Here is a 26,795-nt window from a genome sequence, read left to right as displayed (position 1 = left end):
TCAGTAATTTGCACCAGAGGTACACTTCAACTGTGACAGACAGAATGTGAAAAAAAAATCCATGAATTCACATGGTAGGATTTGTAAAGAATTTATTCGTAAATCAGGGTGGAAAATAAGTATTTGGTCACCTCAAACAAGGAAAATCCCTGGCTCTCACAGACCTGTAACGTCTTCTGTAAGAAGCTTTTCTGTCCCCCACTCGTTACCTGTATGAATGGCACCTGTTTGACCTCATCATCTGTATAAAAGACACCTGTCCACAGCCTCAACCAGTCAGACTCCAAACTCCGCCATGGCCAAGACCAAAGAGCTTTCGAAGGACACCAGGAAAAGAATTGTAGACCTGCACCAGACTGGGAAGAGTGAATCTACAATAGGCAAGCAGCTTGGTGTGAAAAAATCAACTGTGGGAGCAATCATCAGAAAATGGAAGACATACAAGACCACTGATAATCTCCCTCGATCTGGGGCTCCACGCAAGATCTCATCCCGTGGGGTCAAAATGATCATGAGAACGGTGAGCAAAGATCCCAGAACCACACGGGGGGACCTGGTGAATGACCTGCAGAGAGCTGGGACCAAAGTAACAAAGGTCACCATCAGTAACACACTACAATGGCAGGGAATCAAATCCCGCAGTGCCAGACGTGTTCCGCTGCTGAAGCCAGTGCATGTCCAGGCCCGTCTGAAGTTTGCCAGAGAGCACATGGATGATACAGCAGAGGATTGGGAGAATGTCATGTGGTCAGATGAAACCAAAGTAGAACTTTTTGGTATAAACTCAACTCGTCGTGTTTGGAGGAAGAAGAATACTGAGTTGCATCCCAAGAACACCATACCTACTGTGAAGCATGGGGGTGGAAACATCATGCTATGGGGCTGTTTTTCTGCCAAGGGGACAGGACGACTGATCCGTGTTAAGGACAGAATGAATGGGGCCAAGTATCGTGAGATTTTGAGCCAAAACCTCCTTCCATCAGTGAGAACTTTGAAGATGAAACGAGGCTGGGTCTTCCAACATGACAATGATCTAAAACACACCGCCCGGGCAACAAAGGAGTGGCTCCGTAAGAAGCATTTGAAAGTCCTGGAGTGGCCTAGCCAGTCTCCAGACCTCAACCCCATAGAAAATCTGTGGCGGGAGTTGAAAGTCCATGTTGCTCGGCGACAGCCCCAAAACATCACTGCTCTTGAGAAGATCTGCATGGAGGAATGGGCCAAAATACCAGCTACTGTGTGTGCAAACCTGGTAAAGACCTATAGTAAACGTTTGACCTCTGTTATTGCCAACAAAGGTTATGTTACAAAGTATTGAGTTGTATTTTTGTTATTGACCAAATACTTATTTTCCACCCTGATTTACGAATAAATTCTTTACAAATCCTACCATGTGAATTCATGGATTTTTTTTTCACATTCTGTCTCTCACAGTTGAAGTGTACCTCTGGTGCAAATTACTGACCTCTGTCATCATTTTAAGTGGGGGAACTTGCACAATCGGTGGCTGACTAAATACTTTTTTGCCCCACTGTGTATATATATATATATATATATATATATATATGTACAGGACTTTACTGAAGCTCAGCAGAGGTGAAGGAAACATGACTTTCAAGCACGTTCAAATCATGGATCTTCACTTTTAAAATTGCAAGACACATAAGGATAAAAATGATTCTTTGCTTTCATTAGGATTAGCTAACTCTCGCAAGGGTTTCTCAAGGAAGTAATATCAACATGTTTCACCAGACAACTAAATGCTTCACTTTTGTCAACACCAAAGACACTGATAAATGACTGTAATCAGAAATGTCGTATTATCATACAGAACACCCACAACATTTTGAGGGATACTCAATTATTGAAGCAGCTGTTGAAACGAACTCTGTGAATAGGTGACAGCGTAATTTCCATGCTGTCTCATGATTGCAGTATAGTTACATCACTGAATTTGTATTAAGCCATATTTGTCCTCCTGTCAAATCCACACTAGACACAATTTCAGTACGGACCGTTGAGGTACCTGTCTGTTCTGCAGGACTAGTTACACGTCTTTGCAAAAGAAAAATACTCTCTCCTGTTTTTCTTTTCAGAAGCAAACTCCCATCTAGAGCTTAAATGCCTAAATAGATATCCAGGGGCAATAAGATATGTAAGACCTTCCACCTACCCAACATGCAACGCATGAAATAATATTTATTTTCACCAGTTTGCTCTTCCACCTGGGAAGCAAGTTAAGCAGGGGTGGTCTCCAAAATGAATGACTTGCCCAAGGGCTGCTCCTAGATAGCAGTGATCCTCAGCACACGGGCTGTGCCACTACAAATGTGTGTACTTGTGCATGTCTCTGTGTCTGTGTGCCGCTGAGAAGTATTTTAGTGCTTCAGGGCTTGTTATTCTGTCAGCACAGACAAGAACTCGAAAATGTCAGGATTTTTCCATGAAGAAGAAAAACAAATACATGCTTGTGATTTTCTCGCAATTGCATTCGTGTAGGAAAAGCCTGAATGGGAAATGCGTAGTGTATTTTATGAAGCTTCAAGGGGCTTGTTGGTACAAACAGAAAGCATGGTGGCCACAATGTCTGGTTTAATTTGATGCAGCAACTTTTATGACGCTATAGCTGCCGGATATTGACTAGGGAACTGAATAGACCAGTTTGAAAGACCTGATGGTTGTTTGTGTCGATGGAAGAACAGATGGATGGGTAGACAAACATATGACAGACAGATTCACACTAAGAGGAATGATGGGCAGATGATGGATGGATATTTTTTCTGTGTTATGTTCTTACTGAAAAGACACTGACAGACTATGATGTGACACTAGCTGGCTACACCTGGCGTACGTTCTGCACCAACAGCTGTTTGCTCATCCATCATCTGCATTTGACAAGATACATGAGCTCCTGCTCACCCCTCCTAATCCCAAATGTTCATTTAAAGTTGTGGTCACAAGTTTAAATACAGTCATTATGGGCATAAATATCATGGTAATTTGGGGCTTTTAATAATTTATTAGTGCTCTGGGGGCCTCTGGATGTCTGGAGTCTTGATCTCCTCCATACCTGCTTCATGCCCTGGAGGACGGGGCTGTGGCTCCCCACACCCTCTAGCAGATCATTACATGAAGGAACCTTTTAAATACAAGCGTGCTCATGCTCACAGGTGTACACACGGGTGCTCACACACACAGACGACACCCTTTTTGGCTCCTACCTCAAAGCACACTGTGCGCTGTCGATCTTGCGTGCTGCACAATAATGTTTAATATGTAGTATTTACTGTTATAGTCCCATAGATCATCATGATGTTGTTTATTATATTGCTCTCTTTTTTTTGCTTGTTTTCTCTTTTTTCTTTCTCAACAGGTGATCCAGTCAAGTCTGTCCCGTATTTAGCAAGTGAAAATAAAATAAAATAAACAATAAAAGCAAAGGTGAATCAAATAGACCAATACGGCAAGGCCGGGATGGTCCATTTGGTAAAGTAAATCCATTGGTAGGGTTGTGCAATATGACCATAATCTCATATCCCAATATTAAGACATCTATCGTCCCGATAACGATATAAATCACAAAAATTTTACATTTTCTGAAAATTCTGTGAATCTTGGGCAGCTCGACTTTTGTGAAGTGTTTCCAGCTGGGCGTCGTGTACCTGGAGTGTTTTAACCGATGCATGAAACAATACATTTTTAGACATAAGTTGTAACGGCCGCCGTTTTCTTTGTATTTATTACACAGCGTGCTGCGGCGAAAAGCCTGTTCTAACGTTTGAATCTAAGGTTTCTTTTTTAGCACCTGGCGGCTCTTTTTTGCTTCTCATCCGCAAATACTCTGCATACTCTTTCACGTGATTCAGTTTATTTTGAAAAGTCTCAAAAGGATCTTGAGCTTTAATGTGAAAGGTTTATGTGGAAAATAAACAAGTGGACACGCGATGGTTTTACTGTCGTTGTTGCTAACGACAACGCATAAAAACAGCCGCTTGTCCGTCAGTAGTGTGGTTATATTAAATATAAGAGAAAGAGAGAACTTTAAGAAATTAATATAGCCACTTCAGTGACCATCAAAACGATGAAAAAACATTGCCGTAAACAGTTTACTTTATTTTGCGACACCACGAAACAAACGATAGCGTAAAATGAAACGATAGACGTTTTTATATCGTCATCCGATATATATCATTATATCGAACAGCCCTATCTAGGGATGGGTATCGTTTAGGTTTTATCCGATACCGGTGCCAAACCGGTACTTTTGAAACGGTGCCGGTGCTTAAACGGTGCTCAAACCGGTGCTTAAAGAATGAAGAACACAAACTTTGTCCAAAAACCTCTCATGTTTAACTGTTTTCCACTTTTTCTTTGGTCATTTTAGCCTTTTTGGCCAGGGTGAAGAGAGTATCTGCCATCAAACAAGAAGACAGCCGCATGTAGCTATGATGATGTTTGCTAGTTCACCTCACATGCATTAATGTAATAACGTGGTTAGCCTACTCAACGTAAATTACACATGAACAACATTAAGCTACTCACACAGAGAAGAACGGCTGTTGCTGCCATCATCATCCGTCATCATTTCTGTTACACTGGCAGGGCTAGGGGCCAGGACTCTACTCTTCGGGATTTTGGCTAACTCCGGGTCCGATAACAGGCACCACACCCGCAGTAGATGTGCTCAGTGTGAGGTCTCGCAGCAAGCTATCAAATACGGCGCATTTCTCGGCTTTTAAAAAAACCGCTATGCGTCGCCAGGTGTTTCATCAGATTCGAGGTGTTACCTCCTTTGCACAGTATCACAGTATCACCTTAAAGCACTTGTTGCAGGCTGCTGAGTTTGCATATTTTGCTGTGAAGTACAGCCAGACTTTTGACCGCTTCGCCTTGGGCATTTTTAATCTGTAGCTCTGCTCTAAAAGAACGTACGTACCTGGACCCGCCTACTATCCTCGGAAACGTAAAATGATTGGCTAGAATCTAAAGTGTATGACATCTCAGGAAAAAAAAAAGCACCGAAATGTGCGCTGCTTTTCGGTCTGGTTACTACCGTTTATGACAGAACCGGTGCCATCATGGCACCGGAAACCAGTACCCATCCCTAGCCCTATCCATTGGGCATCTTTCTTTGCCTTTAGACAATAATTGTGATGGCAAAAGAACCAAACGGGACAGGTGGAAAAAAAATTATTAGACCTCTTCTTTTTCTGGGATAAAACAACTGTCCAGCATACACATGTTCAAAGGCTTTAAAAAACAAGAATTAGGTGAACAAGTTTGAATTTATTTTAGATTTTTTCTAAGCTACACAGAGTCAAAAGTACACACATAGGTTCACACATAGTATACATATACCCGCTAATATTGTTTTGATAGGGAGTCAGGTCATTATTGGATTACTTCAATTATCCTATGAGCAATTGTGATCTAATTTCATGAAGCACACAATATTACTTTGAGATGCTGGAGGTGTGCAGCTTGTTGTCTGCGGCTCTTTCTTTACCAGCATACTGTGGCCACTCGTTCTTCTTCTGATTTGCTGTGTAGCCCTAACTCATTGACATAAAGTGATTTAAAGTATGTTTTTGGCATCACTGTAAAAAACAAACAAACATTCAATATGTCTATGAATGAATTACACCCCCGCACTTCCTCTAGTCTTTGATTTCAGCTTTGGCCAATCCTAAATCTGCTGAGACCAGCCAAGGAAAATATTTCATTCATTCATCTGTCCATGTTTTTAACTGCTTATCCAATTTAGGTTTGCAAGGATGCTGGACCTGATCCCAGCCTTTTGCCCTGTCATAAGGCAACAGGCTTGGTACAGTACACCCTGAACAGGTTGCTTTATTCACATCTACAGGCAATTTAGAGTCACCAGTTAACCTAATATGCATGTCTTTGGAATGTGTGAGGAAGCCCAAATATCCCGAGAGTACTCTGGAGAGAACAAGCAAGCTCCACATGACTGTGCACAGTAAAATGTTTACTACTTTACTACTACAAACTCTGAGCCAAGAATATTACAATAGAAAATCCAGTATTTCTGTGGGAAGCAAAAATAAAGCAAAAGTGCAAATCATAAACTCGAGTAGTGTCAGCTCAGGGATGCGCAAGAAAAACATAAAGTTGGTTGAGCCTCATTTAATGTGAATTTGGTTTTTCCCTAGCGTGAGTTTTCTTAGTTTCTAGGTTCCTGTTTCCAGTCTAGTTCTATTTCTGTATTTGAGGTTTTGGTTTCTTTTTGTAATGGTTATTGTTTTAAGAGTTTTAAAAGCAATAAAGTTGCACCCCAAGTTACTCCCTGTTTCTGATTCCTGCATTTTGGGTCCTTTCTCTTGCCTGGCACACAGCACTAGCCATGACAGCCCATTGTCCAGATGGTCCTGTAATTATGAAACTCAAAGTTTCTGTTAAAATTTAATTGTTTATGTATTCCTTAAATACTTTGATGCACTATGAATAGAGATGGGGAGTTTTTATGTGAAGAAGAGGCTGCAAAACTTGTAAAATATATTTAAAAGTAAAAACAAGTTTTTGTCAGGCCATGTCTGGCCTTACGTTGGATGCCCCTGTTCTAATACCTCTAATGCTATCAGTCTGAATTTTGTTAGCTGTCTCGCTGCTGTCTTTTTCATTGCTTAGATATACAACCTGAGTCATTGCGTCATAGTCTCATGCATAATAAAAAACATTTATATCAGGCTATATTACCATAAAGCTGTCCACTTATGGACAATAAAACTGACTCATCTGGATGGACTGATGTGGATTCAGACAGGTTTTTCCCTTCTGCTGGCCTGAAAACAGCCAGCTGTGGATAGGAGGGTTTCAAGTATACATATGAGGATATTAAAACAACACTGAAAACCTCTCTGTCATTCCTCATTGCCATCTCCATCATGTCTTTCCCCAGCACAGTCGTCCTCGCCTAATAATCTCCCCCATTCTCTTCAGCTTCTTAACACCCCCTTTGTTGTCTTCATCATGACTCTTCTCTGGTGAATTCCTCTCCAACTCCCTCTTCCTCTTCTGGTAATGTTGAGGCTGTAGCCCGTGGACACCGCTGGAAAAACAACATCCTTCTATCTATCTTGCCACAGGCCATTCCCTTATCCACATTAGACAGGATTTAGGGGAAAGATGCCGCCAACAAACAAATGTTCCACCCGCCTACAGATGCCACAACACATCTGTGTGGACACACACGCACATAACACAAACACAAACAGGCATTGAAAACACATCGACGCATATGTTGATACTAAACTTTTTAACCCAGTGCCTAAGGACAAGCAAAGTTTTATTTTTTTAACTCTTGTATGTACGTATGTAATATAAAGCTCATTTTATGGGCATGATTCATCTGATAATCTCCTGGTGCTCTCATTCTGGTAATTTGTTTGTTTGTCACTTATGGTTTCACTGTACTCTGGTCTTTAATGAGCCAACAGCATTAGTTATCCCTTTGGATTCAATTTGAGGATGCAATGAGCTGTAGTTAAACCCAATAAGTGTACTTTTTAATGTGTGTTTGCATTGTTCTAACGATATTGTCATCATAGTTTACTTTACTCTTTGAAGTATGTCTTTATGGAGTCAGCAGTTCACACTTTTATCGAGTTCACTTTATGCTTGAATTCCATTTAACTTGCCAATAACTATAATACAAAGAGTCTATGCAAAAAAAACAAACAATGGACATATATTCAGGCGCTACACATCACCTTCTAGCAATGACAGCACCAGCCTTTGTTTTATTCTTTAGTTTTTCTTCTGCTGGCTGTGCATTTAAAATCATTGCAAGGAAAGTATTTTGGAGAGAGAGCAGAACTTTCCTTTGATTTTTACAGTGGGTTCTATCCAACTAACCTAATATATTTTATGTTATGCACACATCTATAGCAGGATGACAAGAGAATAAAGTTCTAACCATCAACCATCATAGTGAAGCGAGTTGAAATATAGCTTAAAAGCAGTCTTTGATTTCAGGTTATACCATTCCATGTCAACGCTCCGTGATTCTCCCATACCTTCCTTGTCTGTCCTGCACACCTGTGGGGTGTAACTTCTTTGCTTCAAGCATAGCACAAGGACCTGTGATGACTAGATGATGAGGTGACAGAAGGAGTGTGAGTGCAGGGTTCAGGGTAGGGGGTAGTGTTTCTGTGTCAATCTGTCACTCAGCCTTCAGGCAGGATAAATGATGGAGAAAAAAGTGGGATTGAAATGTGGCGGTCTTGGAAAAAAAATAGAAAGCAAACGTGAGAGCTACAGATGGCAGAAAAAAGTACCAAAGAATGAGATGTAGACGAAAAGAGTCTGGGGACTAGAAATCGAGCCCCTTTCCGGCGTGTACTCCTTTTTACGCTACTTCTTTCTGACAGCATCTGAACATGCGGGTTCATGTGTTAATGAACACCCTGATAACTCTTCCTTATAAGTCAGACAGGCGAAGGCAAGGCTGGAGCAGTACTTACTGCACAAAGTTGCATTAAAGGATAGGCACACTGAAGATTAAAACTCCACATCTGTTTTGTTTGCAAGAACTCCTGAAACTGAAATAAGAAAATAATTCTCCTGGATAGGTATATGGTACTACAACTCAAAATGAAATGGGGTGTAGTACTGATATATAAAATACTGTAGAGCCACTATATTATAAATAATACTATCTATACAGCAGGTATACTGTATAATGGATGAATAATCAGCTGCCTCTCCAGCAGGGTCCTCATTTAATAGATAGATTTCAACTACAGGTTGTAGTAGTAGACTGTAGTAGATTTGAGGCAGTAGAATGTTATTGGGGGTTACAGCACAACAGTGACCTGACCAGTGTGCACCAGGCTCATGATTTTCATGTGGTTGCTAGTAGGCAACAGAACAACAGCAGTGGCTGCAGTGATTCTAGACATATTCACCCATGTAGTTCAAAATGTATTGCATGTTTCTATGTCCATTACAAATATGACCTTGCAGGCTACAAACCCAGGAGGTCTGTTCAAGTGTGGCCAGTTTTTATTGTATTAAATTTTTTTTAACATAAATTCTCACACGGTCTGTTTCCCACACTGCAGCCCATCCATTCAGGCAAACGGACACAAACACAGACCCTGCTGTTGTGACAAATGCAGAGATAAAAAAAAAGTCCCGGCACAAGAGAAACAAATCTTTTGAATGCACGACAAAGCCTGTATGCATACCATGGCTGTCTTTGTCACTTTCAATCAACTCTTTCACCCCCCCCCCCCAAAAAAAAAAAAAAAAAATAAATAAATAAATAACTGGTGAACAAACAAACACTTAACAAACCTACTTCTGTGTGGGTGGGCAAGTGCAGGTTTGGGGGCTTCATAGAAGCGCATTAGTGAACTGACGGTGCTACAATAACACAAAGTATTCAAACTGTTTTTCCCCCAAACTCTGTTTACTGAGTCGGTTTCCTAGATTGAAAACATGACTCACCACCATGCTATATTTTCAGCAAACAGATGGGAAACTGCGTTCGGGAAAAGGCATAGTATGGCCACAAGCCACAGTGGACACACACACACAGCTCCCTTGTGTGTGGAACTGTACAGATCTAGTTAGGCTGAAAAATGCTAAGGCATAATCAGTTGTTCCAAAACATGGACCGGGGATGGGATTTTGTTACCACATGGAAAGCTGTAATCAGAGGAAAATATGAAGAGAGATAAAGAGAAAGAGAGGAGGAAGATGAATACAGTAACCTCCTTTCTCCAGCTCCATCATTGCACCGATCAGCCACGCCAAGAGCTGAACTAAGATCAGAGCCTCTTTTCCATCTGGTATCAGATCCCATCTGGTGTCACCACATTACTGCAGCACAGAAATCCAAAAACAGACTAGACATATTGGAGTAAAAGCTGTTATTTGACACTAGAGACAACAGGATGGGCTGTACCCTTATAATTGAATCTACATACCTGTCAAGCAGTTTGGCTTGTATGAATTTCTCTTGGTGAAGTTACCCTGGTGAAGCACATTTGCTACTTTTACATTTGGCATTTGATAAATCTCATAGAACAAAAATTATTTCATCAGTCCTTTACTGCATGACATGGGTACAACAGTTATAGTTTTTCCTTTTTCTTTCAGGAAATCCATTTAACATTGGTTGAACTTCAAACAAATGTCCAAAGACTGAAGCCTAAACAAACTACATGACCTTCCCCTTTTTCCTGAAATATTGTTATGCCTCCTTGAAGTCATTTTATATTTCTTTCACTGCAGTTCTTGTATTGTTTTGAAAGCCATTTATGCCTATAGTGATTTCACACAGAAGCTCCAGCTCTCTTTTTACCTAATTTGCTTGAGATGGTAATAAACAAAACAATAGCAAAATAAATACGAAAACTAATAGCCAATGTTTCATTAAGAATTTTAAATTACACATATATAATAGCAAAGAAAAAATAACAAAAAAAGAAAAAAAGTGTAAGGAAATAATGCAAGTATTTAAAACTGCTGCCGAACGAGCATGCTGTAAGCAGGATAATCTAAAGTGTGCATAAAAGGATTTCAGAGCACTCTGATTTGTGCTGGGTGGTTCCTTCCCCTCTGTGTCGACTGTTAAATGCTGTGGCAGATTATCTCATATATGTCAATCAGCTATTAAAAAAAAGAGTAAAACCTTTCCGACTATATAGAAAATCTGTCTGAAAATCCGTTTTTCTATATAGTCTGAAAGTTTTACTGTTCTGTTTACTGTGTCGGTGGATATTTCTATACTGCACGCAAGGAAGGAGGATCAGAGAAAGGTTGAAAGGTAGCCTTACTTGAAGTATGAAGCTAAACAAATGAAGTGGGGGAAATAATTATTTGAAAATTGAAAATTAAAATGACCATCAATCGCTCCATGCAAGGTCTTTCGCTCATGGGGTGAGGATGGTCATGAGAAAGGTGGTGGACGGGTCGTAGATGGGTCTTGGGACATCAGATTGAAATTACGGTGCATTTACTAGCTGTCGGACTGCACAAAATTACGTGATTGTAAATCTGAAGTGGAAAAAACGTACACAGTAAATAGAATAATTGTTTCCCCCACTTCATCTATACATCCACCCTCAAACTCTATTCCCAGCTGTAGCACCTTCTCTTTCTATATTTAAAGTCCACTACAGGTTCAAGCCACTTCTTTAAGGTGACTCCTTCAAAGTTAAATGTTCTATGACCTATTACATCACCAGTAAATGACAGAGAAAAAGTGTTTTTCTCTGTGCGTCCCATATTGACACCAAATGGCAAGAAAATGTTTCTTAGTACAAATGTTACAACAAACTAAATTGGCAAGGGAACTAAAGACTGACTTTTGTAGATATCTTTGTGTCATTCAGCCCAACAGATGGTGGTCTTTCTAATACAATTTCAGGGACTTGTTAATGCCTATCCATCTCTGCTTGGCTGGAATCAAACAGTGAGGATCAGGGTGCCCCGCAGTAACTCCAGAAATGTGCATCCAAGAGAGAGCTTCCAGCCTCTTTGCTGAGTTAATTGCAGACATAAATTAAGTCCTGAAAAAAAAACACAGCAGGTTCCAGCTGATGCTAACTTCGTCTTTGTGGTTGCTCTGCTGCACAAGCCAGTGGCAGGTTTTTGTATGCGTGGGTATGAGTGCGCGCGCGTGTGCCTGTACACAGCACTCTCGGCAAGCGCAGGCATTATTAAATGATGGTGCCATTAAAGGCACGTCAGCTAGGCGATGGAAAACAGCTGTTCAATTTCACACTTCCTCTCACGCGCTCTGTACATACACTCTCTTTAGTTTGCATTCCCCTCTCTCCTGCCACCACCTCCATCTCTGTCCAAGCCTAATGCTCCTCTTTCCCCGCTGAATATACACTATTGCCTTTTAGACAGAAGCCTCTTAGGTCTTTTCCACATACACCAGGGTGGCACACATACACACACACATAAGCTCAACTACAGCTTGTTCTGACCCAGACCACTGGGCTGAGTCAACATTTCAATTATTTATTGCAACTCCCCAACAACACAAAGGGCTGGTCCAGCAGGGGATTGGGCAACCTGTCGCCACAATAACAACAGCAATGAGCTGCTCAGCGTTTTTCTACTAATATAACAAAATATACTTCCAGTAGTAGAAAAATCATTACTTGTCATCATTCAGTAAAGCTACTTCCCCTCTCTTTCCTCATGTTCCTTGTGCCTCTCTATCGTTTCTTCCCCTGTCACAAACAGAGCCACACGAGCTGGGTGTAGTTATAGTTTCTCAAGTTCAGGCAAATGATGGAGCGGTGCACATTTTTCAGTGGGATCTGAAACAAACACACACAAGCACCTCCTGTAGCGCAGACAGAAACAAATATGTATTTTTTTTTTGTATTTTTTAGGCAGGTTTTCAATTTTGATATTTGAAAACTCTGAGAGTATTGCAAAGTTTTCACACAGGGCTGAGATGCAGTTATGAAGCAACACCTGACAAAATGCATTAGAAACAGAGATGAAAAAAAAAAATACAGAACAGATGCAGATAAAGCTCTGCTAGAGAGATGAAAAACAGCATCATAGGAAAAATAAAACTGTGTGCGGAGGGATGAGGAAACCAAAACATTTATCAACTGAACACATGAAGCAAGTTTTTTATAGGATTGTTTTCCACCTTTTGAAGCATGGATTAGTGTACTTTTAATTACAGCTAATTGCTTCCAACTGTGCTGCCTTTTTAAAAATCTAATTATATTTTCAAGTGCTTCAGTGGCACCTTGGTGTCACCTACTGTTTATCTTGATGAATCAACTCCTGAAATTCTTTTAATTGCAGTGGATGGAAAGATGTACTAACTAGCTTTTTTTCTGAAAATGTAATTAAAATTAGAGCCACATTTGTTACACTTCTCAGCTTGATAAATCAATACACCCACAAACAATGGTTAATTGTTTTTTGTTGTGTGAAAACCTCAGTTTCTTACACACAAAACCCACACATGCACACTTTTACATGATCTTCTCTACTCAGTTTATTGTATTTTTCTATTTCAAAATACCAAAAACTGAAAAAAAAAGCAGATTATTGTGCGGCCACATGAAAATTATCCCATTTACCTCAGTGTAACCTGCCTTTAATTGCTGCTCTTAGCGCTTGAGTCAACCGATAAGCAACAACACCCACATATTGATTCATAAAAACAGAGACAGATGCACACTAATGGTCAGGCACGACCTGAATCGAGTTAATCTCAGTCGGTTTACAGAAGAGTTTTAGCTCAGAGAGGAAGGCAGTAAGTTCGACCTGCTCAGAAAGGTACCGATGTAAGAGACTGTATCCCACAATAATATAAGGAAGACCCCTACGAGCAAGCACTTGGTGACAGTGAGAAAGAAAAGCTCCCTTTTAACAGGAAGAAACCTCCAGCAGAAGCAGGTTCTGGGTGACCTTTAAGCTGAAAACCTCCTTTTCTACTGTAGGAACCACAAACAAGCCAGCAGTCTGAGAGCAAAGTGTTCTGCCGGGGTGATGTGGTACTATAAGATCTTTCAGATATGATGGGACTTGTTTATTTTAGACCTTGTATGCATGTAGAAGGATTTTAAATTTGACTCTGGCTTTAACAGGGTGTCAAAGAAGAGAAACCAATATGAGAGAAATGTGCTCCATTTATACAGATAAGCAGAGACTGTGCTGCTGTCATTTCCTGTTCTTCTCTTACATTGTGATGTATGTATTTTGATTACGAGTAAACCCTTTTTCCAAAATAGCACGATAGCTCATGTTTCGTATCAGACTTTCAGTTTGCCACGAGAAAATGAAAACTGCAGGATACCGAAAGAGATGGAATGGCCGACTGTTTCTACAGATCTACTGACAGAGGTTTAGTCTTGGCTTCATAATCTCATTATGCGATTGGGCTTGATTACAGTGGCACCAACCAGCACTGTCTATTACACAGTCTCCAAAAACACATTAAAAGATTTTAAGATTGTTGTTTTTTTTACTCCAATAATAGTGTACACAAGGTCTTCTAATATTAGAATCATGATTGAGATTTACAGTGTGTGGCCATAAAAGCAGGAAATGAGTCAGCACTCTTAAAATGTGGGTTCAAGTTTACTTGTCCCCTGACGGGGGCCTCGTATTAGTAATAATAATAAAAAAATGAATTTAGTGGTTTATACACAACTTTTTTCTGAAATGAAATATGATAACACATAAAGTGCATTTGTGATTATTGCCTTCCAATATAAAACTGTTGGCAACTAGTGTCTCCAGGACGTTTAATTCCACCCAAAGGACGTACCGTTTGTCCTCGATGACTCCGTATATTCTGGACACATTTAGGATTCCTCTTAGGACATCTTAACTGAATTGAACTCTTCACTATAAAACAACAATTTCACAGGAATGATGAGAATGCATTGTCTCTGACTGCTGATTTAAAACATCCAATTATAATTCTTTTTCCTTTTAATCCTGAAAAAGTGAGTTGAGGATGAAGTACGGATAAACTTGGTTAGTGCCACATTAACTTTACACCTTCTCCCTTCATGCACGTGTGTCATTGTTCCCCTGCTAACTGAAATAGTTCCATTTATTCCAGGTGATCGTGCCACTCAGGTGCCAACCAGACAGCACGGTCACACCTCGTGTTATTTTCAAGATATATTCCGAGACACCATGTCACACACAGACCCAAACTCGAGCTTCCCCAAGAGAGGGGTTAAAAATATGCCAACCATGACAGCAGTCTTACATCAGCTGAGGATCTCTTTATTATATCACTGGTACAGAGAGCGGCTGCTCTTTTCCTTATGATTTATTCACTTTTATCTTTTTTGAGAAAAGCACAGATCTAGCAGCGGATAATACTTCAACTTACCCTGCACAACAAAAACGAGGATAATCCAAGTATATAACTTTAAACAGTGATTTCCCTGTAAACCCCCCCTTTAAAAAATTCCTTTATACGTTCTCTCTGCAAAGCTTGATCTCTTAACCAGAATCTATAACAGCTATCACAACAAAAGAAAGTCAGGGCTTTGATGGTGATTGTTGTTGATTTTAAGGGCTATGGTTCAGCTTCTGGTTCATGTTGTTTAGCGATAAGGAAAATGTTCAATTTGAAACAAACATTAACAGGTTTTTAGTTTTTTTTCCCGTGTAGATTCACTGGAGCATGAGATAGAAGCTCTTCCTCTGTTTCTTAATGTTTACGTTCCTATTTAAGCAGGGCCAGAACAGCTTCAAAATGAAAAGAGCCTGGCATTGTTTAATTCACCGCAGCGCATTACCTTAACTGAGTAAGATTTCTCTATATGATTTCTATGGTACTTTAAATTAAATTTGACTTAATAAGCAAACAGCAGTTTGAATGGAAAAAGAGATATCAATAACTATTGCATTAACATATACAAAAGGACTAGCGGTTGTCTACTGTAGCATTTAAAATTCAGGGTTTTTTTTGTTTTTTTTTTACCACTACAACAAATCTACACAATGCCAGTTTTACATTGATTTTAATGTAAAAACATAGCAAATATAACAAATCTCATAACATATCTGTACATCGTGTAATTGAAGATTTCAAGGGATTTAACAAAAGTATTGTATTACCTATGAATTATGGCCAATTTTCTATATGATCCCCCGTTTTCAGAGGCTCAAAATTAATAGGCTTCCAGTTAACTTGTAAGGATTGTATTTAATACTTTGAAGAAAATATCTTGCAGTCATTCACTGCCTAAAGTCTGGAAAGCATTTGCATCACCAAATTCTTCCTCCCTTGAAATGCTCTGCTAGGCCTTAGTGCAGTTGTGTACAGTTGCTGCTCATTTGTGGGTCATGCGACTGACTTGGTCATTGAAGAATCTTCCACTTATTTGCCTTGAAAAACTCTTGGATGGCTTTCGAATTTTGCGTATTTGTTATGCTTCCAATCATGAGCTGTTTCTCTCCTTTTCTGTACCTTACTCTTTCCATCATCCTGGTCATTGGCATAACTTTGTGCTGAACATTGGGGGGGGGGGGGGGGGGGGGGTGTCAAGATCTCTGTCTAAATAGATAAATAAATCTTGGTAAATTCCAAGATGATTAAATATGCAACTATTTTGCTGGTAATATCTGAAATGAGTAAAGAAAATCAACAGCCTATTAATGCAAGATAATTCATAATTTTATTGGGGCGTCATAACCCCCCTCACCCCCATGGAAATTATGCCCCTGATTCAAGGTCATGCTGGTTTCATCTGTCCAGATATTTGTTTTTAAAACTGTGGAGGCTCTTTTAGATGCTTCCTGCGAGAGTCTTAGTTTTTTGAGCGGAACCAGTGGTTTGTGCCTTGTTTACAAACCCCTAGTCCCTTGGGGGGACTAGTAAAAGCGCTATACAAATACAGGCCATTTACCATTTACATCCTCTGTATGAAGTTTTCTCATGAATGCATCTCGAATTGTATAGTAACACTCTAAAAAATAAATGAAACATTTCCACAAATGCATAGACTACACAAAACGTGCCATATTGGAATTATGCAAATAATCACTTTTTTAAATCCCCAAGTTTCCCCACGACTCACTGATGGTTTTTGTAATTGAAATTAAACTACACAGTAGAATTTTGAAGGAAAATTGTTCCTGGTGTACCTGGACAGTTGGTTATTCTTTGGTTAGCCATTCTTTCTTAAGAAGTCACATAAAACACTTACAGTGGGGCAAAAAAGTATTTAGTCAGCCACCGATTGTGCAAGTTCCCCCACTTAAAATGATGACAGAGGTCAGTAATTTGCACCAGAGGTACACTTCAACTGTGAGAGACAGAATGTGAAAAAAAAATCCATGAATTCACATGGTAGGATTTGTAAAGAATTTATTCGTAAATCAGGGTGGAAAATAAGTATTTGGTTACCTCAAACAAGGAAAATCCCTGGCTCTCACAGACCTGTAACGTCTTCTGTAAGAAGCTTTTCTGTCCCCCACTCGTTACCTGTATGAATGGCACCTGTTTGACCTCATCATCTGTATAAAGGACACCTGTCCACAGCCTCAACCAGTCAGACTCCAAACTCTGCCATGGCCAAGACCAAAGAGCTTTCGAAGGACCCCAGGAAAAGAATTGTAGACCTGCACCAGACTGGGAAGAGTGAATCTACAATAGGCAAGCAGCTTGGTGTGAAAAAATCAACTGTGGGAGCAATCATCAGAAAATGGAAGACATACAAGACCACTGATAATCTCCCTCGATCTGGGGCTCCACGCAAGATCTCATCCCGTGGGGTCAAAATGATCATGAGAACGGTGAGCAAAGATCCCAGAACCACACGGGGGGACCTGGTGAATGACCTGCAGAGAGCTGGGACCAAAGTAACAAAGGTCACCATCAGTAACACACTACAATGGCAGGGAATCAAATCCCGCAGTGCCAGACGTGTTCCGCTGCTGAAGCCAGTGCATGTCCAGGCCCGTCTGAAGTTTGCCAGAGAGCACATGGATGATACAGCAGAGGATTGGGAGAATGTCATGTGGTCAGATGAAACCAAAGTAGAACTTTTTGGTATAAACTCAACTCGTCGTGTTTGGAGGAAGAAGAATACTGAGTTGCATCCCAAGAACACCATACCTACTGTGAAGCATGGGGGTGGAAACATCATGCTATGGGGCTGTTTTTCTGCCAAGGGGACAGGACGACTGATCCGTGTTAAGGACAGAATGAATGGGGCCAAGTATCGTGAGATTTTGAGCCAAAACCTCCTTCCATCAGTGAGAACTTTGAAGATGAAACGAGGCTGGGTCTTCCAACATGACAATGATCCAAAACGCACCGCCCGGGCAACAAAGGAGTGGCTCCGTAAGAAGCATTTGAAAGTCCTGGAGTGGCCTAGCCAGTCTCCAGACCTCAACCCCATAGAAAATCTGTGGCGGGAGTTGAAAGTCCGTGTTGCTCGGCGACAGCCCCAAAACATCACTGCTCTTGAGAAGATCTGCATGGAGGAATGGGCCAAAATACCAGCTACTGTGTGTGCAAACCTGGTAAAGACCTATAGTAAACGTTTGACCTCTGTTATTGCCAACAAAGGTTATGTTACAAAGTATTGAGTTGTATTTTTGTTATTGACCAAATACTTATTTTCCACCCTGATTTACGAATAAATTCTTTACAAATCCTACCATGTGAATTCATGGATTTTTTTTTCACATTCTGTCTCTCACAGTTGAAGTGTACCTCTAATGCAAATTACTGACCTCTGTCATCATTTTAAGTGGGGGAACTTGCACAATCGGTGGCTGACTAAATACTTTTTTGCCCCACTGTAACTAGTAACTTCCTAAATAAACCAGATAACCAATATGGAATACGTATTAATAAAAATCTATTAATACACTCTTAATCATTATATACAAATATAAATGTGCATGTAACTATCTTGTTAATCACTTATTCAGCCTTTATAAATGATTCTGTGAACATGTTATATATGAGCTTAATAATCAACATAAAACATTCATTAAAATGAAAATAAATTACAGACTAAGGAGGAACAATGTTTTATAGATGATGAATTAAGCACTTACTAATACCTTACTAATACTTAGTAGTGTGACATTATAATGAAGTGTTACCCATTTCTTTATATTTTGCTTCCAAGGAACCAGACTTCATATCAATTTTAAAGTGGTCTTGCTTTCTGAATAGAGTTCAGGCTGTGTTGGAGAATAAATGTGGTCATACCAAATATTGACTTTCAAGAACTTTAGAATTGAACAAGCTCTGTTTTTGTCACATTTTCTCTATGTCTATGTATGTGTGTACATGTTTCAATAAATGACTGCGCACATTTCCCATTTTCATAGCCAAATATAAAGAACTGAGAGGCTTGTAATGTGTAATACATACTGTGTATGTATTACACATTCTTCTTCTTCTTTCGGCTGCTCCCTTTAGGGATGTACAACAGATCATCTCCCTCTATCTCATCCTATGGCATACTGCATGTTTATTACATTATATTTCTGTTACAGTGTCATCATTCTGCACTGTCTTTACTGGATTTGGACATATTCAGCTGCCCCTATCATCCATAGCCTTAATTGGTAGAAGTACCGTAATTGTCGGGCTATAAGCCGCTACTTTTTGCACAAACTTTGAACCCTGCGGCTTTTAGTCAGGTGCGGCTTTTCTATGGATTGTCCATGATTTTTGTCATATCATAAGAGGATTTGTTTTGTTTGTTCTGCTGTTGTACGGCACTACGTTGCCTGGCGGAAGGGCATGTAATCAGACACACAGTATTGGGGTTCAAGAGTGGTATGTTGGTCACATGTCCGTCCGCCAGGCAACGTAGTGCCGTACGAAGTAGCGCGAAAAACAAACTTCGAAGTAGCGCTACGCGTTCAGTGGGAGGCGTGGATGATGAGCGGCGATAAACTTGCGAAAAGCAAGTTATGCCCAACTCCACCAGTGGATTCTGACAGCGTGGAAAAGTGTGAAAACATCCATAATCACCAACGGATTTCGAAGGGCTGGACTGCTGCATGATGGAGGGGAGGACACCGCCACGGCCCTTCTGAGGGTGTTCGACTCTGACACTGACAACGAGGATTTCTTTGGTTTTGAAAGTGACAACAAAGGAGAGAAGCGGAGAGTGGATGACTAAGCCATCCTGAGCCTGTTCGTATCCGACACTGGAGAAGAGGACTTTGGTGGTTTTAGTGCGCAGGAAGAAGAGAAAGATGGTGGTGAATGACTGACTTTTCTTCTTGTTAAAGCCGTGTCACTGCACCTGAGCCTAAAAGGTAGTCCGAATCTATTTTTCTGGTGTGCTGTAGGTTATTGTTAAGTACTAAGGGGTGTGTCTCCAAACAGCCATCTCTTTCCTGACAATTTGCTTTGTGCATATTCTCTTACATATGATAAGTCAACATTGAAACGCCTGCGGCTTTTAGTCAGGTGCGGCTAATGTATGTACAAAACAGGATTTTCCCCTGATTTTAGCTTGTGCGCCTAATATTCAGGTGCGCTTTGTAGTCCGGAAAATACGGTATTTCTTTTAAAAATATTTAATAAATATCGGTGGATGAAGCTCAAATTGGAGAGTTTTAAAATACTCCATTACATTAAAAACAAGGAAGTGTTTACTGAAGTTGTGCTGATATTATTTTAAAATTATTCTTGGATCCCTTTTCATTTAAAAAAAAAACTTGCGAGGTGTGGGACATGAACTTTATACCTGTTGAAATGGAGCATACTACACAAAGTTGCAGTGTTAGCTCACATTACTATTATCAATAAGGGCTGCGTTATGCTAGAGAATTGAGCTTGTTTGTAGGATGTGGTGTGACCACATCAGAGGAAGAGACTTGTCACAACTGTTCCTAACAGACACACTCGAGGAGGGGTGAGAAATAGCGTATCATAAAAGGGGCCCATGAGGAGAAAAATATTTGAATATGGATATGGCTGTGAAAATTGTTTTTACATTCACTCCTGAAAAACATTAATGGTGTTGCATATGGGTGTTAACTTGAAAGTGACAGAGCAAACACAGTGACACTTGTACTTAATTTTGTTGTAGGACGATTTCAGAAGATATGCAACAAGTTCTTAGAGAATGCATCCAAAGAAGCCAGAGGAGGTACATAATTTACTATTACCAAAAGTCACGAATGTAAATTGTGGCACATAAAGAACATGGCAACATCAAAGACTGAAAACATCAAAGAGCCAGAGCCATCCATTACCCCGGGCGTGCTGCATCTACCAGAAGAGAAACAACGATAGCATAGTGTTGCTGGAACTTTCTGAACTGGTACCACAATGACATTATGCAAAGGGTATGACACTTGCACACTGATTCTGTCTGGTTTAGTGTGTTCCTCAAAGATGAAAACAATGTTTTATTTTGTATATTAGAACAAAACAGTCTTTTATTCAATGCATCATAGTGAATAAATGTGCTCTGCCATTATGTTTTTGTTTTTGGCTGTCTAATGATCTGAAGGAAAGCTAAATGTATCCGGGTCCCTGGGTCGTTGACCCAGAGTTTAGATGTTTTGTGGGTTTATGTGAGTTCCTAAGATGGTTAATGCTGTTTTGTGCTTCCATTTGTTCATGAGTTTTATTGTTATTTTGACTTCTGGTATTGGCTTCCTATGGTTTAATTATTTGTGCCTTTAATTTTAGTTTAGCTAATAATAATCTTGGTTTTATTAGTCCTCTTTGCACTATTTTCCTAAATGTTTTCAGTCTCGTCTCCATGTCTTTCTGTGTGACATTTCTATGTTTGAGTGCTTGTCTCTTTGTTCAGTACTTTGTTTGTTTTACTTTGGTAATATCTGTCCTGTTTGTTTAGAGTGTTTTATTTTCCCCAGTCTCATTATTCCTCTTATGTGTGTTTATAGCCCCGTAGCTTGGCGTTGCGTCTGTGCTGGGTTTCCTAGTGTTGCTGCATTCTTTCATGGATTATTATTCACCTTCAATAAAAGGTTCTTTTAAGTTTAAAGCCTGCCTACGTGTGTGCACTGTGGTCCTAGCTCTTCCTTACCTAGAATAAAATGGCACTAAAACAATATTGCTTCCTCAATATAATAAAAAAAAATAGCCTTGGACTCCATCTGACTTTTTTATCTGCTGCTTCTTTATCTTTTAAAAGAAATTTAATTAGGTGTAAATTTGTTGATTGCAGCATGACTGAACACCTTTAAAATGTGTTCAGAAAAGTATGGCTTGCATTTAATAAGATGATATTTTACCATATTTTACAAAAAAATAATCTTTAGCCTCTTCTTGCATGTGGTAGTGGCAACTGAGTGTTCATCCCAGGGACTGAATTGCTCTTAACAAACCAAATTGTTTCAGACGTTTTAGACATGAATGCCACCATTGTGCTGTTGGTTATTATCACCCTGACCCTGAAGGCACAAACATCAAGTAGCTCCATCAGCTATGCACAAAGGCATGTCAGGCTGGCATGCACATACCTGCACATCTGTTGGCTCAAAGTTCAATACTGGACTACAGTTTTGCTGATTTATTCTGGCCAATCAGCGGGCATGTGAATAAACACAATATAGATGCACACAATAACTTATACTGTATCTCTATCTGTGGCCCTCTACCTATCATTCTTAAAATGACAGAAAACACATTATCAGATTTTAGCTGCCTTCACCACTTGAGCGATTGTATTGTTGCTTGCTTCTTAATAGAAGCCATATGGACAAGAGTGCTTGGGGCTGGGAACTCTTGGCCAGACACAGCTGTCCCCTGGCAGCATCCCCTGGCAGGCTGGTAGGCCACCATCATTAAAAGACCTAGTTGATGTAAGGGGAGGATCGCTCCAACCCTGGGGTAAGCAGTCTGTAATGTCCATGACCTGGTAAAAATATCATATTGAGACAAGAAGAGAAAGCAGATAGAGACACAGAAATATCCTATTATCACGGGAGGAGAAAAGTGCAAAATGTCAGCCTTTGTGTATGTTCGCACACACATACGCGCAACACAGACGAGTGTGATTTTAGCTATTTAAGCTAACCCTTATGTTTCAGCTTTAAACTAAACTGGTCTTAGAATGAGTAATGCAAGTTAAATGATTTGATTCCAAGGCAGGAATATAAACACTTCCATTAGCTATAAATGTGCACTGGTGAATTTGATTGCTCTCAGTATTCAGCTGGTGGTCCAAGCACATTTTGTTTTTTCAACATGAAGGCTATTAGTAGAAAAAGATACCAGAGCCTACATTGCATTGACACTCACATTAGTTCCACATTTTTGGTCCTGACTACAACACATGAATTACTGAGGATCGTTTTAATGGAATCCTTATTCTAGTCAGCTATGAATCCCCATAATGATTATTTGGACCATTATCTTCACTTCAGTCCTCATTCAGGCTATAATGGTGGATGCACTGGTGATACTATTATCTCTATCAAATATGTTCTGTTTTCAACACAATGGCTTTTCCGATAATATTCACAGTTTTGCTTCCTTATTTGAATGCTAACCTGAATCAGATATGAACAAACCAGTCTGAACAACCAACTAACCAGCCAGGGCGTGATTGTTCGGGAAGGTTTTTGCTATTTGTTAAGTTGTTTATATTGATTAGTAATAGGGATGTCATGTTTCCTAACATGCACAATGTGATGTTTGGTCAGCTTTACTCTTACAGAGATTATTTTGGATATGAGTTAAGTAATGATTGCTTGACTGGTGACATATTTTGGTTCATTTCCCTGCAACAGCCTGGTCAGAGGAGAGCAACACCCCATTCCAGCAACTGTTGGATTGGGCAGATGAAAAAGCATCCCAGTATAGGCTATACTCAAGTTATGCACTTGATATTTGACCTCATACTGTCAGAGTCAAAGGCAGATGGGCATCGCTTTACCATTAACTTTTGATTCAGCTTTAACCAGACTTTTTATTAATCTTTAAATTTCATTCAAGAATAATAAGCTGCATGCTATTCAACCATTCATTTCATGATATGCATGCAGCACAACCACTCAGCAGAACACAATGTGAGGTAAGCCTAACAAAAGAAATAATAATAGTGCGAGGAAGACTCCACTGTTTACTTTATGAAGAAATTGATATATTTTATTTGTCAACTAAAACACTTAAAAGTTGTGCAACTAGTATTTTAAAAAGCTGCAACCTTTACAGGAAGTTACCACCTAAAAATAAATAAATGCGTTTAAAATATACAGATGATGATCATGATTTTGCTCTACCTGTCTTTTATTGTTGAATATATCCTGACAGTCTCACTCTACAGGGAATCCTTTTCCACTTCCTCCTGGTTGATGAATTGTCAACTGTTATTCTTTCTATAGTTTCTATAGTTATATACATATATAATATATAATATATTTTCATTAGCTGATAGTGAAGAGTCAGGGCTGTTTTTTTCTATTTTTTTAGATCTGTTTAGTAAAGCTAGCAATACTAAACTATGAAAACACTTAAATATACATAAACTGTGTTATTGGCGTAGTTTACTTAAAATAGGAAAAGGAAAAGTAATCACTCTGCAGAAATGTTCCCCAACAGTGTTTTTATGATATCAATATAATTTTTGCACATGTTCAAGGTTGAGCTCATTTGAAATTTTACAGTCTGTTTATTGTACCATAATGTATCATATTCTATAAAATCATATGTTTCTAATGTGTCTGTTGTGCGGGGACCAAAACAAACAAACAAAAAAGTCACAGCTGAATTTTTAAGGCTTGAGTGCTGTGTGACAGTGTTAACAAGATCTGCAGCATAAAAAAAATCTTAATGTAAAATGAAGGTGCCATATTAGAAAAACAGCACGTTAAACTTCATTTATTCCATTAAGTGGTTTCTCACAGATCTAATCTGAAAATGCTGGTAATAATTGATGTGCCCTCTCCATCATAGCTTTTATTGCTAATGTGCTAAATGCTTATCCATAATGTGCTTGTGCAAATAACCAGAAAAAGCTGTAGGCCTCTCAGCGTGACAAGCTGAATCCTTTGTTAATGGGAAACGGACACACCCAAGAAAACAACAAATTAAGATTCCGATGGCTTGGAGTCATGCTAGGTTTCAAAGATAATAGTCAAGTATTAGCACAATGGACACAAACCGGCCATGTGAGATCTTTTACGAGACTGAATGCTGTTTAAAATGTACAAAAGAGAGCTCGTGTTTATTTTTGTATGTTTTAATTTTTAGATTTCACTGGGCAAGGACTGCCTACCTTGCTTGCCCTGATGGAACACCACAGCTCCAAATTATTTGAAAAATGTTAAAGACAGAAACAGAGCGACAGTATAACATTGAAATATTTAAAACAGGAATGTTATGGATTTCTACTAATTGTATTGCATACTATACAATTACTGTCCGCTGATGTCTCTGAGGATATTTTTCATGTTTTAAGTAGCATTGAGGAACAATTTTACTGTGCAGATGTAGAGACCACATCTGGGTTTTAACATCATGGGTTAAAAATCTACACAGCAGCAGGTATTGTATTGTCAATCCAACAAAGCAACAACAAAGATAACAAACCATGAGATGGGACATTTCTACCCACAGCTGTTTTGATAACCAGATAAAGAACATAGTTACATTACTATGGAGACACAACACCAAAGGAAAACCAATGAAAATGCAAAGTCAAACTGGGTAAATAAAATTTGAATCGTAAAATGAATAGGAATTCAAACTTTACTCGCATTGCCACTCTCAACCCCCCCCCCCCCCCCCCCAAAAAAAAAAAAAAAAATTACTTTTGCAGGCAAAGAGATAAACATGTGTTCAGTTTTGCATTAAAACCTCTCTTAATAAACTTCCACATGTTTTAGCTGCACCGTAAAACCAGTAGACAACAAATCTGAGATTAAGCTGGAAGGTGGCGATTGTTTTCCAACAGGCGTTGTTGGGGAGACAATAGTGGTGAGTCAGAAATGGTAGGAGAGAGGTAAAGAAGTGGAGGGTAGCATTGAAATTTTACAATCATTCATAGTTAATTTGGAAAATTCACAGGCAGATTTAATCCCTCCACCAACACAGCCACAGATGCATTCACAGATTCACTTAAGGTCTGATTCTATCAGGTGCTGTAAATCCCTCAGTTTCTTCTGCACCAGTTAGAGGTGATTCAACCTTCATGTAGGCTGGCAGTGGACATTATTACTGCAGAATGGCCACAAGCGTCCCAAAGTTACATATGCTCCTATGTTTGTAAATGTGAATTTGAACAAAAACATTTTCATATAATCAACCTCCTAGGACCTGGCGTCCACATGTGTGGACATCAAATTTTGGGTTATTTAGACCAAAATACTCAATTTTGCTCTACAGGGGCCTGATATCCACTTACGAGGACATTACACTGCTACTGTTCGATCGAAATTTTATACGAATATCCTCATATATGTGCTTTAATTTTTCTTAGAAACAAAAATCAGGTAAAAAAAAAAATACGGTAATTCATCAGGTCCCAATCAGCCCAAATATCAAAGAGAAATTAAAATTGCATGCCATGAAAGAGTTCGGGTCTTAGGAGGTTAAGCAGACTAAACAGAGCAATTGCTGCACTGGAGCATTGTTTTACTTGATAATCGTTAATAGTTTTTGAGCTCTGAATCCATCTATTATGGCCAAACAGGAAGTGTGTTAAATAATATATATTTGTATATGGCTGGGACTGATTAGGAAAAAAAGGTTGTGTTTGTTTATGAATTTTACAAATTAATTATGAATATTGTCTTCGCCTTCAAGATGGCAGTACTCCATTGTTGCTCTTTTATTTCTATCTGCTAATCTCTTGAGCCTTTTTGTTTCAGCGAGGAAAGAATAAATAGGGCTCTGCCATAATTATAACTCCAAATTAGCCAAAGTTTGGAGAGAGGCCTGCCTTGTGCAGATTCTCCATCTATTTACCGCTGTGACAGGTTGACAGGGTCAGCCATCTTTTCTCGGGATGATTTAAAATGTGAGAATGCAACAGGTATGTGTGGGTGTTTATAGCAGATTGATGAATCTGGCTGTGAGATGATGTGTTCAATAAAATGTACAATTTTCCAGCAGTTTTAATATGGTGGAAAAATGAAAAAATACACACAGACATACTTGCACACGCACACACTTGTTTGCAAAAACAGCGGTGAAGCATCCATCCAAATCATTCCAATCAACAAGAACAGCAAAAAAAAAGGCTTCCCTCACTAACAAATAAACAAGATTGCTCTCTTGTCCCTTCTTTCGCTCATTATTTGTGTGTCGATACTGGTGTGTGTGTGTTTTCATGCTTGTGTACAAATGTTGCAAA

The 26,795-nt window shown here is 39.4% G+C and overlaps 1 protein-coding gene and 1 long non-coding RNA gene across 3 annotated transcripts in view; both read right to left on the bottom strand.

Moving 5' to 3' along the window:
- The window catches only part of lsamp (limbic system associated membrane protein), a 223,465-nt gene that overhangs the window by 108,432 nt on the left and 88,238 nt on the right, over positions 1-26,795 (bottom strand). The window lies entirely within an intron of this gene.
- On the bottom strand, positions 7,322-25,216 carry LOC146504389 (uncharacterized). Its single transcript, XR_014868729.1, has 2 exons — positions 18,290-25,216; positions 7,322-16,683 (listed from the first exon to the last, which is right to left on the bottom strand). It is a non-coding gene; the product is annotated as an uncharacterized LOC146504389 (long non-coding RNA).

This window comes from Neolamprologus multifasciatus, chromosome 14, assembly GCF_963576455.1.
Source record: "Neolamprologus multifasciatus chromosome 14, fNeoMul1.2, whole genome shotgun sequence".
In the NCBI taxonomy this organism is placed as follows: domain Eukaryota; kingdom Metazoa; phylum Chordata; class Actinopteri; order Cichliformes; family Cichlidae; genus Neolamprologus; species Neolamprologus multifasciatus.
Note: the sequence above shows the minus strand (reverse complement) of the source record. Positions and strands in the feature narration are given on the sequence as shown.